Source organism: Bos javanicus, chromosome 15, assembly GCF_032452875.1.
Source record: "Bos javanicus breed banteng chromosome 15, ARS-OSU_banteng_1.0, whole genome shotgun sequence".
Lineage (NCBI taxonomy): Eukaryota > Metazoa > Chordata > Mammalia > Artiodactyla > Bovidae > Bos > Bos javanicus.
Window position 1 is genome coordinate 20,097,869 of NC_083882.1, and position 12,816 is coordinate 20,110,684.

The 12,816-nt window shown below is 39.5% G+C and overlaps 1 pseudogene; it reads left to right on the forward strand.

Moving 5' to 3' along the window:
• The first annotated feature begins 790 nt into the window (after positions 1-790).
• Positions 791-4,446, forward strand: LOC133261702 (elongation factor 1-alpha 1-like; annotated as a pseudogene).
• The last annotated feature ends 8,370 nt before the right edge of the window (positions 4,447-12,816 follow it).

The following is a 12,816-nucleotide window of genomic DNA, read 5'->3' on the forward strand; positions in this document are numbered from 1 at the left end:
GTACAACAGAACCAGAAATTTTTCCCTTTCAAGGTCATGGAGAAAGAAACTGAGCAAAGAAATTGAATTTAAATCTGAAAGAGATGGGTCTAATATTTATCAAGCATGTCTACCTAGGCTGAAATATTTAATCCTTTCAAAGCCTTCTGAGACATGTGTGTGTGTGAGTGTGTGTGTGTGTGTGTGTGTGTGTGTATGCACGCTAAGCCACTTCAGTTGTGTCTGACTCTTTGTGACTCTATGGACTGTAGCCCGCCAGGCTCTCTGTCCATGGGATTCTCCAGGTAAGAATACAGGAGTGGGTTGTCATGCCCTCCTCCAGAGGATCTTCCCAATCCAGGGATCAAACCCATGTCTATTATGTCTCTTGCATTGGCAAACAGGTGCTTTACTATTAGCACCATGTGGGAAGCCCATCTGAGGCATAGGTGTTATTTTATACTTTATAGGTAAAGAAACCGAGGCTTAGGAATTTAAGTAGCTAACTGGAGGTGGCACAGCCAGAGAGTGGCAGGAGCTGGATGCAAACATAGGTATATTTTATATGTATATTTCTTATTCCAAATTCTGGGCTCCTTCCTCAAGCATTTCAGTTAACACTGGAGCTATTTTACAGATAAGAAAACCAATAATTAGCTTTTTCTGTCCTTTGGCAGGTAAGAAAACTGCAGCTCAGAGTAAAGCTTTTTCCCAAAGTTACCTAATTACTTAATGCCACAGAATTCAAACCTACTTTTTCACAACAGATTTGCTGCCAGGACATAAGTATCACAACTAAATCTAAGCCAAAATGGGAAAGAAAAAGACTCATATCAATATTGTTCTCCCTAGACATAGATTATAACAAGTCTACACCACAAGGACTACAAACATGGTGGTATCAACAAAAGAACCATAGAAAAAATTTGAGAAGGGGGTGACTGATACAGGTTAGGATGTCTTCAAGTATGCCTGGATCTTGGACAAAGTGAAAGCTGCACGTGGGCATGGTATCATCATTGATATTTCCCTGTAGAAATTCAAGGCCAGCCCTGGAACACAGAGACTCTCAAAAGCATGAATACAGGCACACCTTAGGCTAACTGTGCTGTCCTGACTGTTGCTGCTGGTGTTGGTGAAGTTGAAGCAGGTATTTCCAAGAATGGGCAGACCCATGAGGGTGTTCTCTTCTGGCTTATAGACTGAGAGTAGAAGAACTGATTATTGGTATTAAAATGGATTCCACTGAGACACCCGGCAGCCAAAAGAGATATGAGGAAACCGTTAAGAAGTCAGCACCTACATTAAGAAAACTGGCAATAGCTCCAACACAGTATCATTTGCACCAGTTTCTGTTTGGAATAGTGACAGCATGCTGCAGCCAAGTGCAAACACGTTTTGGCTCAAATAATGGAAAGTCACTCATAAAGACGACAATGCCAGTGAAACCATGCTGCTTGAACCTCTGGATCCTGCCACCAACTCTTCCATCTGACAAACCCTTGCATCCACCCCTCCAGAGTGTCTACAAAATTGGTGGTATTGGTACTGTCCCTGTGGAGACTGGTGTCCTTGAACCCAGCATAATAGTCACATTTACTCTAATCAACATTACAATTGAAGTCAGATCTTTTGAAATGCATTGTAAAGCTTTGAGTGAACCACACAAATTGTGGAAAATTCTTAAAGATATGAGAATACCAGACAACCTTACCTGCCTCCTGAAAAACCTGTATACATGTCAAGAAACAACAGTTAGAATTGGACATAGAACAATGAATGGGTACAAAATTGGGAAATAAGCACACCAAAGCTGTATATTTAACTTCTATGCAGAGTACATCATGCAAAATGCCTGGCTGGATGAATCACAAGCTGGAATCAAGACTGCCAGGAGAAATATCAATAATCTCAGATAAGCAGATGAGGCAGATACCACCCTTATGGCAGAAAGTCAAAAAGAACGAAAGAGCTTATTTAACTTCTATGCAGAGTACATCATGCAAAATGCCTGGCTGGATGAATCACAAGCTGGAATCAAGACAGCCAGAAGAAATATCAATAATCTCAGATAAGCAGATGAGGCAGATACCACCCTTATGGCAGAAAGTCAAAAAGAACGAAAGAGCCTCTTGATGACAGTAAAAGAGAAGAGTGAAAAAGCTGACTTCAAAATTAACATTCAAAATGAAGATCATGGCATCCGGTTCCATCACATCATGGCAAATAGATGGAGAAACAATGGAAATAGTGACAGATTTTTGAGTTCCAAATCACTGCATATGGAGACTGTAGCCTTGAAATTAAGACACTTGCTCTTTGAAAGAAAAGCTATGATAAATCTAGACAGCATATTAAAAAGCAGAGACATTACTTTGCCAACAAAGGTCTGTATAGTCAAGCTATGGTTTTCCCAGTAGTCATATATGTATGTGATAGGTGGGCCATAAAGAAGGCTGAGTGCCAAAAATTGATATTTTTGAACTGTGGTGCTGGAGAAGACTCTTGAGAGTCCCTTGAACAGCAAGGAGATCAAATCAGTCAATCTGAAAGGAAGTCAACCCTGAATATTCATTACAAGGACTGATGTTGAAGCTGAGGCTCCAATATTTTGGCCATCTGATGTGAAGAGCCGACTCACTGGAAAAGACCCTGATACTGGGAAAGATCGAGGGCAGGAGGAGAAGGGGATGACAGAGGATGAGACAGATAGATGGCATCACTGACTCAATGGACACAAGTCTGAGCAAACTCCAGGAGACAGTGAAGGACAGGAAAGCCTGGAGTGCTGCAATCTATGGTGTCACAAAGAGTCAGACATGACTGAACAACGACAACTGTCTAGGGACAAGATGGGCTTCAATGTCAAGAACATGTCTTTCGAAGATGTTGGTTGTGGCAGTGTGACTGGTGAAAGCATAAATGACCCACCAGTGGAAGCAGCTGGCTTCACAGCTCAGGAAATTATCCTATGGCATATAGTCCAAATCACTGCCAGCTCTGCCCTTGTGCAGGATTGTCACATAGCTCGTGTTGCTTCCAAGTTTGCTGCAATGAAGAAGTTTGATTATTATTCTGGGAAGAAGCTGGACAGTGGCTCCAAATTCTGTAAAGCTGGTGACGCTAGCATAGTTCATATGGTTCCTAGAAAGTTCATGCATTTTGAGAGGTTTTCTGACAGTCCTCCTTATGATTTTGCTGCTTGTGACATAAGACAGCTGTCTTGAGTGTCATCAAGCAGTGGATGCGAAGACAGCTGGAGCTGGAAAGTCACTAAGTCAACCCAGAAAGTTCACAAAACTAAGTGAATAATATGCCTAATACCTGCCACCCTAGTCTTAATCAGTCCTTAAGTGTGGAAGAATAGTCTCAGAACTGTTTGCTTCTGTTGGCCATTTAAGTTTAAAGGTAAAAGACTGGTTAATGATTATGCATCGTAAAACTTTCAGAAGGAAAGGCAAATGTGTTGTAGATTGCTTCTGTTTTTGTGTGTATGGCAAGTTTAAGTTGTCAGGTTTTTAAATCAGCAATTTTTTTGCCTTTTTTGAAAAATTTTTATTGGAGTATAGTTGATTTACAATTTCTGTTGGTTTCTGATGTACAGTAAATATAATAGCTTTGAAACATATACATTACCATATGTAAAATAGATAGCCAGTACAAGTTTGATGTATGGTGCAAGGAACAAAAAGCCAATGCTCTGTGATAACCTAGAAGGGTGGAATGGGGAGGGAGGTTGGGGGGAGGTTCAAGAGGAAGGGGCCATATGCGTACCTAATGCTGATTCATATTGATGTATGGCAAAAAAAAACACCATAGTCTTGTAAAGTAATAATCCTCTAATTTAAAAAATATAATATAAAAATAAATAAAATCAGTAATATCTAATGGAAACAAGTTGACCAAAAAGCTGTTATAGAAGTTGCTGCTGCTACTGCTGCTAAGTCACTTCAATCGTGTCCGACTCTGTGCGACCCCATAGAGAGCAGCCCACCAGGCTCTGCCATCCCTGGATTCTCCAGGCAAGAATACTGGAGCGGGTTGCCATTTCCTTCTTCAATGCAGGAAAGTGAAAAGTGAAAGTGAAGTTGCTCAGTCATGTCTGACTCTTAGCGACCCCATGGACTTCAGCCCACCAGGCTCCGCCATCCATGGGCTTTTCCAAACAAGAGTACTGGAGTGGGGTGCCATTGCCTTCTCCGGTTATAGAAGTTGGAGACACATTAAAACAGAGTTTAATGAGAAACCTATATCCTCTTTTGGTCAAGACTGTTAATCTCTATAGTACTGCAGCTGCTAAGTCACTTCAGTCCTGTCTGACTCTCAGCGGCCCCATGGACTACAGCCCACCAGGCTCCTCCGTCCGTGGGGTTTAAAAGATTTAAGTAAGAGTTTCCTATAATCTATTTTTGGTGTTTTATCTGCTGAAACCAAAATTTGATAATTCTGGGTTAACATTTTTTTCTGGGTAGGAATTTTGCTATTTTCTCCTTGTCTAAGGGGAAGAATCAGTTATATATTTTAAGGATATAGTGAAAAGCTGTGGGAGGGGGTCTGTTGGTTGCAAATTTTCATAGGTTAGGACAGATAAGCAAAAAAAATTTTTTATAGATAAGAGCTTATAAAAAGACCACATTCATGTATCTGGTAAAGATGAATATTCTAACTTGAAAAGATACATGCGCCACCATGTAAATATTTACAATATTTACAGCAGCAAATATTTACAATAACCAAGACATGTAAGCAACCTAAATGCCCATTGACAAATGTGTCAATGGGCATTTAGGTTGCTTCCATATGGTGGAATATTACTCAGGCATGAAAAACAATGAAACATTGCCATTTGTAGCAACATGGATGTACCTAGAAGTTATCATACTAAGTGAGGTCAGTTAGACAAAGACAGATACCATGTGATATCACTTATCTGTGGAATCTTTTAAAAAAAATGATTAAAATGACCTTATTTACAAAACAAAAATAGACTCACACACATAGAAAACAAACTTATGACTGCCAAAGGTGAAAGGGGAGGAGGAGGGATAAATTAGGAGTTTTAAATTAACAGACACACACTACAATGTATAAAATAAATAAACAACAAGGATTTACTGTATAGGAGAGCAAAAGCTATATTCAATATTTTGTAATAGCCTATTTACAATGGAAAAGAGTCTGAAAAAGTTATACACACACATATCACTGAAGCACTTTTTTGTATGCCTGAAATTAACATTATAAATCAACTATACTTCAATTTTTTTAAAAAAATTCTGCAATATGAAAGTCCACGTGTTGCATACAAAATTTTGTGTAGTTACATTAATACTGAGTAAATTTTTCAGTATTTAGATGTGATAGAATGTGAATTCTCATATTTACAAATATTGAACTAATTCAAAGAATCTTAAGTTTAAGGCTTAAATAGTGGTAACTGTTCTGCTAGAGTTCATTGTATCTAGATTCTAGGAAAAGTGAAGATGCTGGGAGTCAAAGAAAAGAAAAAATAAAATAATAAAAAAAAAAGAAAAGAAAAAATTCACACCCAGAACCTCTAATTTCTTCTCCAGGACCCTTTCCATTTTATAGATAATTATAACATTCTACTAAATCCAATGTTTACCATTTTTTAATGTCATCTGTAACCTTTGTTGAGAATTTACTACTTAATCTACATAATATTCATGGTCATCTTGCCTCTTAAAATCTAGATAAGACTGGTCTCCAACACACCTCGTGTTGAAAGCCTAAATCCCTGTCCAAGATTTCTGTGCATTTCTGGGGGACTTTCATTTTCATGACCACCTTCTGCTTCAGCTGACTTCTTGTTCTCCACTTGGCTTTGAGAGGGTACCAGGCAGGAAGGCTAGGGGTCTCCAAATGGAGGAAATAGGCTTCAAGTGTAAAACATTTTTTATCTCTCTCTTAAGTGGCAGGAGGAAACAAACCACAAGTGTCAGATTTTATTCCCCCTTCTCTATACAAAATTAAAAGGAGGTTTCTCCTAAAATTCTGTGTTGCCAGACGACACCTGGCTCTACCTGAACTTAACTTTTCTCAAACGTTGAGCTAACCAATGTGTTTTTCTTGTGGAAATGTTTTTCTTAAGCTATGTTAATGAACTATCTATTTACCCTGGACTCTGTCTTTCTTCAAGTCAGTTCCCCTTAAGACTCAGAACCAAAAAGAGCTCAAGAAACCTGTATGTTTTACTCATACATTTTTCTCCTAATCCATGTTAATGAAACTTGGAAAACCGCCTTTCTTCAAGATTCATGCCAATCGTTTTATGGCCCGGGATGACTCACCTGTTGTCAATGTTATCTCAAAATGCATGTTGTGGATGAGGGACCTTGTGCCACTCTGAGTTTTAAGACATCTCCTTTCTCTAATTAACAGCTTGCTGATAGGTATATAACATACTGCTACAGGCTAGCAGGGGGGCACTCTTTCTGCCCCCTTCAGATGTCTATGTCAGAAGCTTTCTCTGTCTCTTTTATACTTTAATAAAACTTTACTACACAAAAGCTCTGAGTGATCAAGCCTCGTCACTAGCCCCTGCTTGATTTCTTCTCCTCTGGAGACCAAGAATCCTGGCATCTTTCACAGCTCAGTAACAACCTTTAGCATCCTGCAACTTGTTCTTTATTGGGTGGGTTTTTCAGCTACCTTTCTTAGTTTTACAGACACACACACACAATTATGCACACAAAGCCTCTGTGTAGCAGATTTTACAAAAAGTTTAGAAAAATTAAGTAATAGATGGGAATTGCACTACTGATCCATCACAATTACTATTAATAGTCATTCTGTTCTAGAAAGTCTTTTTGGCTGATTATCCACATTGCTCAGCCATTCTCTTTCTGTCCCCTCCAATGACTACCAGTTTTGGGGGTTTTTTTGGTTGTTTTTTTTTTTAATACAAACTAGTTCTACCCTCCATTTAGTCTGCCCTCACCCTCTGCATTCTATCATGGGCCTATTTTTTAATATCCAATTGCTCCAAGGTATTTTCTTCTTTTAAGACCACTTATTCCCAAAGGAAACTGTACTATCAACTATTAAAAAAAACATTAGAATTTTTTAAACCATCCACGATCTATACTACATGATCTAAGGAGCAGACAAGGAAGAAACTCTACTCTTAACAAGTAGCTAATCTAATAGGAAAATAGATGCATATGACTCAGAGTTCTCTTGGGCCTCACTAGCCAGTGAAAACAATGAGGTAACATAATATTTAACAGCTCTATCTCTACAACATGCCCACCTCCCCCACTGGAATCCCTGGACCCATGTCCTGACTGATATGAGGAAGGCCAATACAATAGAAATTCACCTACTACAACTGTGAAGACTAAATAATTTATGATTAGAGCAGGAAAAGATGTCTAAAGGCTGAAGAGAGTTATAAAGATGACCATGGTTGAAATGGCCCACCTGAGGTTTAAATCAGCTATTTCCTTTTCCAAGCTTGAGTCAACAGGGTTCAACGATAACAGCTTCTAAAGGTCTGTTTGTTCAATCTATTTTGGTTTTATTCTCCCCCAACAAAAAAATCTAGGGTTATCTGGGGTTTCCATTTTGACAAAATGGAAAGTATTAACACACAGAAAGCAACCAACAGTGGAAATGCATTTAACTTCATGTTACAATGTTTCTGTTATAAGCAATGAGAAAAACCAGTAAAGTCAATGAAAAGGCAGTCTTGCAAAACAATTTTTAAATAATACCACTACCACAGGTCTTCTTGCTCTCTGGGCCTAACTAAAGGTTTTTATTCACAAAGTTCTAGCGAAGTTATTTGGTGGCAAAACTTGAAGTGAACAGACATGAGACTGTTTGCAGTCATTATTTATCCTATTTCTTGGGAGTAGCCCCATGTTTCCTGAAGAAACAGGCAAGTGCTTGATTACAGGATACTGCTTCACCACACTAAGAGAAGTCCATGAGACATGGAATGCAGAATCTACCTTTCCAAAGCCTAAGACGTGCTGAATTTCAGGACACATGCAGCCCCAAGGTTTGCAGATAAAAGCTTGTGTACCTGTACTGGCATCTGCTAGAGGAAACTGAAAGCAAAGTGAAGGGAAATCATGGCAAGGAAGGGAAGCTGTATGACTCCAGGGGCCCAATTTTCAGAATGCCAGATGAGAACATGTGATCTGTCAAAGGCAGAGGGTACTAGATAGAGAACTGGTGTAGACATCTAGAGTCGTGCAGAGGCTGGGTGAGTGAGAATATTTGAGAAACCCTACCAGGTTTTTCCAGTGGTCATGTACAGGTGTGAGAATTGGACTGTGAAGAAAGCTGAGCACCGAAGAATTGATGCTTTTGAACTGTGATGTTGGAGAAGACTCTTGAGAGTCCCTTGGACTGCAAGGAGATCCAACCAGTCCATTCTGAAGGAGACTAGTCCTGGGTGTTCATTGGAAGGACTGACGCTGAAGCTGAAACTCCAGTACTTTGGCCACCTGATGTGAAGAGTTGACTCATTGGAAAAGACTCTGATGCTAGGAGGGATTGGGGGCAGGAAGAGAAGGGGACGATAGAGGATAAGGTGGCTGGATGGCATCACCAACTCGATGGACATGAGTTTGAGTGAACTCTGGGATTTGGTGATGGACAGGGAAGCCTGGCGTGCTGCAATTCATGGGGTCACAAAGAGTCGGACACAACTGAGCGACTGAACTGAACTGAACTGAACTGAGCCAGGTTCTCCAGCCAAAGCCAGACTTGCCTATCAGGACCTGTGGCCCAGCTACTTATCACCATGTACAAGGCAGGCTGTTGAGGACAGGACAGTAAGACTATAAACATTCTACTGGAAGTTTCCAAGTTTCTCCTTTTTATTTTAAGATATCTGCTCATTTAAGTTTGGGGTTGGTTTTATCAATGTTTACTTAATTTTCAGAAAATGGATTCTTTTTAAAAATAAAAAGAGATAGACAATACATAAAGGCTTACTAAAATAGATCTTAAACTTGGACACACATAGGAATCAATTGGGAAGATTTTTAAAACTGATCCCTACACCCATCCCAGACAAACTGATAAGGAGGTCTTAAAGTGCTTCAAAGGCACATGGAGCCTTCAAAGTGACCCAAGGTAAAGTTGATGTATAGGCAAGGTTGAGAATTATTACCTTAGGAATTTTTTTTAATTTTTAAAAAGAAAAAGAGAAAGACTTTCCCCCTATTTTTGTGCAAGGAATGAAAGTGCCAAAGATCCAGAAAAGTCCAAACAGGGTGGTGAGTACACTTTGCAGTTTCTGTTTTAATCACATGTACTAACCACACAAAGGAAGCTTCATTTCTGCAAAGACTATCAGTTTCTCTTTCATACTTATTGTTTGCAATCCGAGATGTAGAAAACAATTTTCAGCCAATGATTTCATCTTCCCCGGACTTGAGGCCTTGGATGTACCCTACATTTATGTACCATTAGGGATTAAGAGAATGTCTGCTATATGTCAGAAGGGAAAACATCTTCCCAGAAATTCCCTGGTATGTTGGCTGGAATGTAGCAAGAATCAGTGTCTCAACAGGGACCTAACTTCTTTCCTTCCTTCTGCTGAAGTATCTGCATATTACTCTCCACATTCTTAAGCAATTTGGCTTTTTATTCTTTTTTCCTGAATTACCTCAAAAAAAAAAAAAAATAATGTTGCAAACTAGTCCCTGTCTTATCTGCTTTCTAATATGGCTCCAGAATGCTTTGTCTTTGATCGTATCATGTTTACCCCCATGACTGCTTAGTTTATTTGTGATAGCGGACAATTCTTCCCCTTCATCTGTTGCTTGGGGAAAATGATTAGCCAAACAGGATTCATATTCTTCATGTGTTGTTCAAGCAAACATGTTTTCCGAGCTCTTATTTATTTTTCTCTCTCCATTCGGACTTTTTCTCCCTTCTCCTCCTTCAGATCTCTTCTTCAGAGGTTCTGCCTTTATCCTTGATTCAAACTGGGTTCCTTGTTATCATTTCCCAGAACATCATGTGCTTCACTTTTCCTTTTTCCTTTGTTTTCAGTTTTATTTATTTATTTATTTTACTTTACAATACTGTATTGGTTTTGCCATACACTGACATGAATCCGCCACGGGTGTACACGTGTTCCCCATCCTGAAACCCCCTCCCACCGACCTCCCCATCCCATCCCTCTGGGTCATCCCAGTGCACCAGCCCCGAGCACCCTGTCTCATGCACCGCACGCATCACACTTTAATTAAATGCTTATCTCTGTGCTTACTTATTTAACTTTCCTACGAGAATTGAATATTTGAGGTCAGGAGACAAGTCTGTCTCATAGTTTAGTTTGTTGCTGTTTAGTTGTTTAGTTTGTCATTATTTGGCTTGGTTTCTGTTTTTATCTTTGTTTCCTGTGTGTGTGTGTGTGTGTGTGTGTGTGCGTGCACGCACACACATGTGCATGCACTTGGGGATTTTCTTGGTGGTTTTGCTTTGTTTATTTGATTGGTTTTGGGAGGGAAGGGGCCTTTCCTTTTTTTATTACCACGCGTCAAATCAGTGCCTAACACTAACACAGCGTGGGTGATACATAAATAGTAATTCAATCAACAGATTAAATAGATTCAAGTAAGCTGGGACCACTGGATATGTTCATCAGAAGAAGGTCACTGGAGACTTTATGAAAAGGTGTCAGTTAAAGTAGAGATAACTGGAAACCAGAAAACAGTGGATTGCAGATGGGCTGGGTGGCCAGAGAAAGGAGAGGCAGTACACTCACCTTTGCATAGCAGGACTTGCAATTATCACGTAAAAATACGTGTCCAAAATGTAAGACTTCAGCCAAGGAGTCACACCTAATATGAACATACATTTCAGAGCTGCACTTTCCACTTCTATATAATTATGATTCAGAACAAATACCTTGATGATGTTTTATTTGCTATGGCAAATGCTTAATTGCACCTTGTTTTATTGGCATTTATTTAAATGTCAGTAAGACTCTCTTCCACCAATATTAAACTCTATAATTAATCATTCATGAAGCCTTCTTTAATCAACTTTTCCTTAAGTATTTCACATTCCTGTCAGACCCATTCATTTCCCCGGTGATGACCTAAGAATTGGTTTTAGGTGATAAATTGACTATGTTCTTCCAGAGCACATTTTTCTTAAGAGTTGAAGACATTCATCTTCACTCATCTGAGTTATCATGCTCAGTATGACAGCCTGAGCTACAATAAACACAACATAATGAGCAGCATCTGTCAACCCAATGGCAAGTGATGTCAAGCATTTTCAAGTTTCTTGCATTTTTATATAGTCAGTGAGTGAGTCAGTCAACTAACATATGCAACTGCCAACCATGAGTAGTATTCAGAAATAGAATTGTATACACACTATGATATGTAATATGATGTGACATATAAAACTACACCTTCCCTCATGGAGTTTATAGTCCAAATGGAAAGATAGACATTCAGCAAGCAGTAGAGTTAAGTAGCTATAATGGAGGTAAATATAAGTAATAGAGGAAAAGATTGAAGTTTGGGGTGATAGGGGGATCAGAATAGCTTCCTGACTTAAGCTGTATTTTAAAAACTGAGTAAATAAGGGGATTTTAGTGAAAGGAGTAATAGGGGGAAAGAGCAGTCCAGATATGAAGAAGTAGTTCAAAGACCCAGGACCATGAAACAGTATGACCCCTTGGACATGCCAATCATTAGGCATCTTGCAGGTCATTGGGCACAAAGCTAGTGAGAAATGAGATGAGAGAAGCAAGCAGAGTCCAGGTTGTGGGGTATCTTGTACGCTGTATTGAGCACTTTGGATTATGTTCTCTTGCCAATGGCCAGTGTGGCAGTTTTGGAGTGTTTCAAGTAGCGAATGACTTGGTGAGACAGGTGTTTTCAGGAGCTCACTCTGGCAGCTGTTTAGAGATTGAATTAGGAAATTTGATGTCTGGAGACATTTTATTCATTCATTCAAGCATTTTAAAAATATTCTTTTAACTGCCAGATACTGTCTAAGCTCTAGGAATACAAGAATGAACCAAAGAGACAAGATCTCTAGGCTCACAGTGTTTTAGCAGAGGCAAACAGATAATAACCAGACAAGGGAAGAGATAAACAAGAAAAGTAGAAGATAACGTTAAGCACTGTGTAAAAATGAAAAATAGGCTGACATAAGACAGACTGTCTGATGGCTACTTTAAATTGCATAGAAAGACCTCTCTGAGCAGAATCTGAAAGCCAGTCAGTCAATCTATGACTGGGAGGTAAGCATTTCAAGCTAAGGAAACACTGATGCTAAGAAGACAAAAGTTTAGCCAGTTCAAGAAATGGAAACAAAGTCAGTGAACAGGATCAAGAAGGTGAAGGGTAAGCAATTAAGTTTAAATAGGTAGACCCAAACCAGAATTTAAAGGCCATGTGGCCTGAGGCAACAGATTTGGATTTTATTTTAAGGTCCATAGGAAGTCACGGCATTGCTGTTGCTTAGTCACTAAGTCATGTCCAACTCTTTGTGACCCCATGGACTTGCCTGGAGAATTTCATGAACAGAGGAGTCTGGTGGGCTACAGTCCACTGAATTGCAAAGATCTGGACACAACTGAGTCACTGCATGCTTTTAGGCAAACAAGTGACATGGTCTAGCATGTATTTTTATGTGGTCACAGGCTGCTTTGTGGAAAGTAGACCAGAGCAGAAGTAGAAGGAAATTGGAAAGCTATAGTAGTCATCCCCATGGGAGGGATCAGGGTGGACTAGGTTGATGGCAGTAGAGATGGAGAGAAGCAGAGGGAACTGGGACATGCTTGTAGAGTTAAAAAGGTCTTTTAAAAGTGAACGTGAAGTTGCTCAG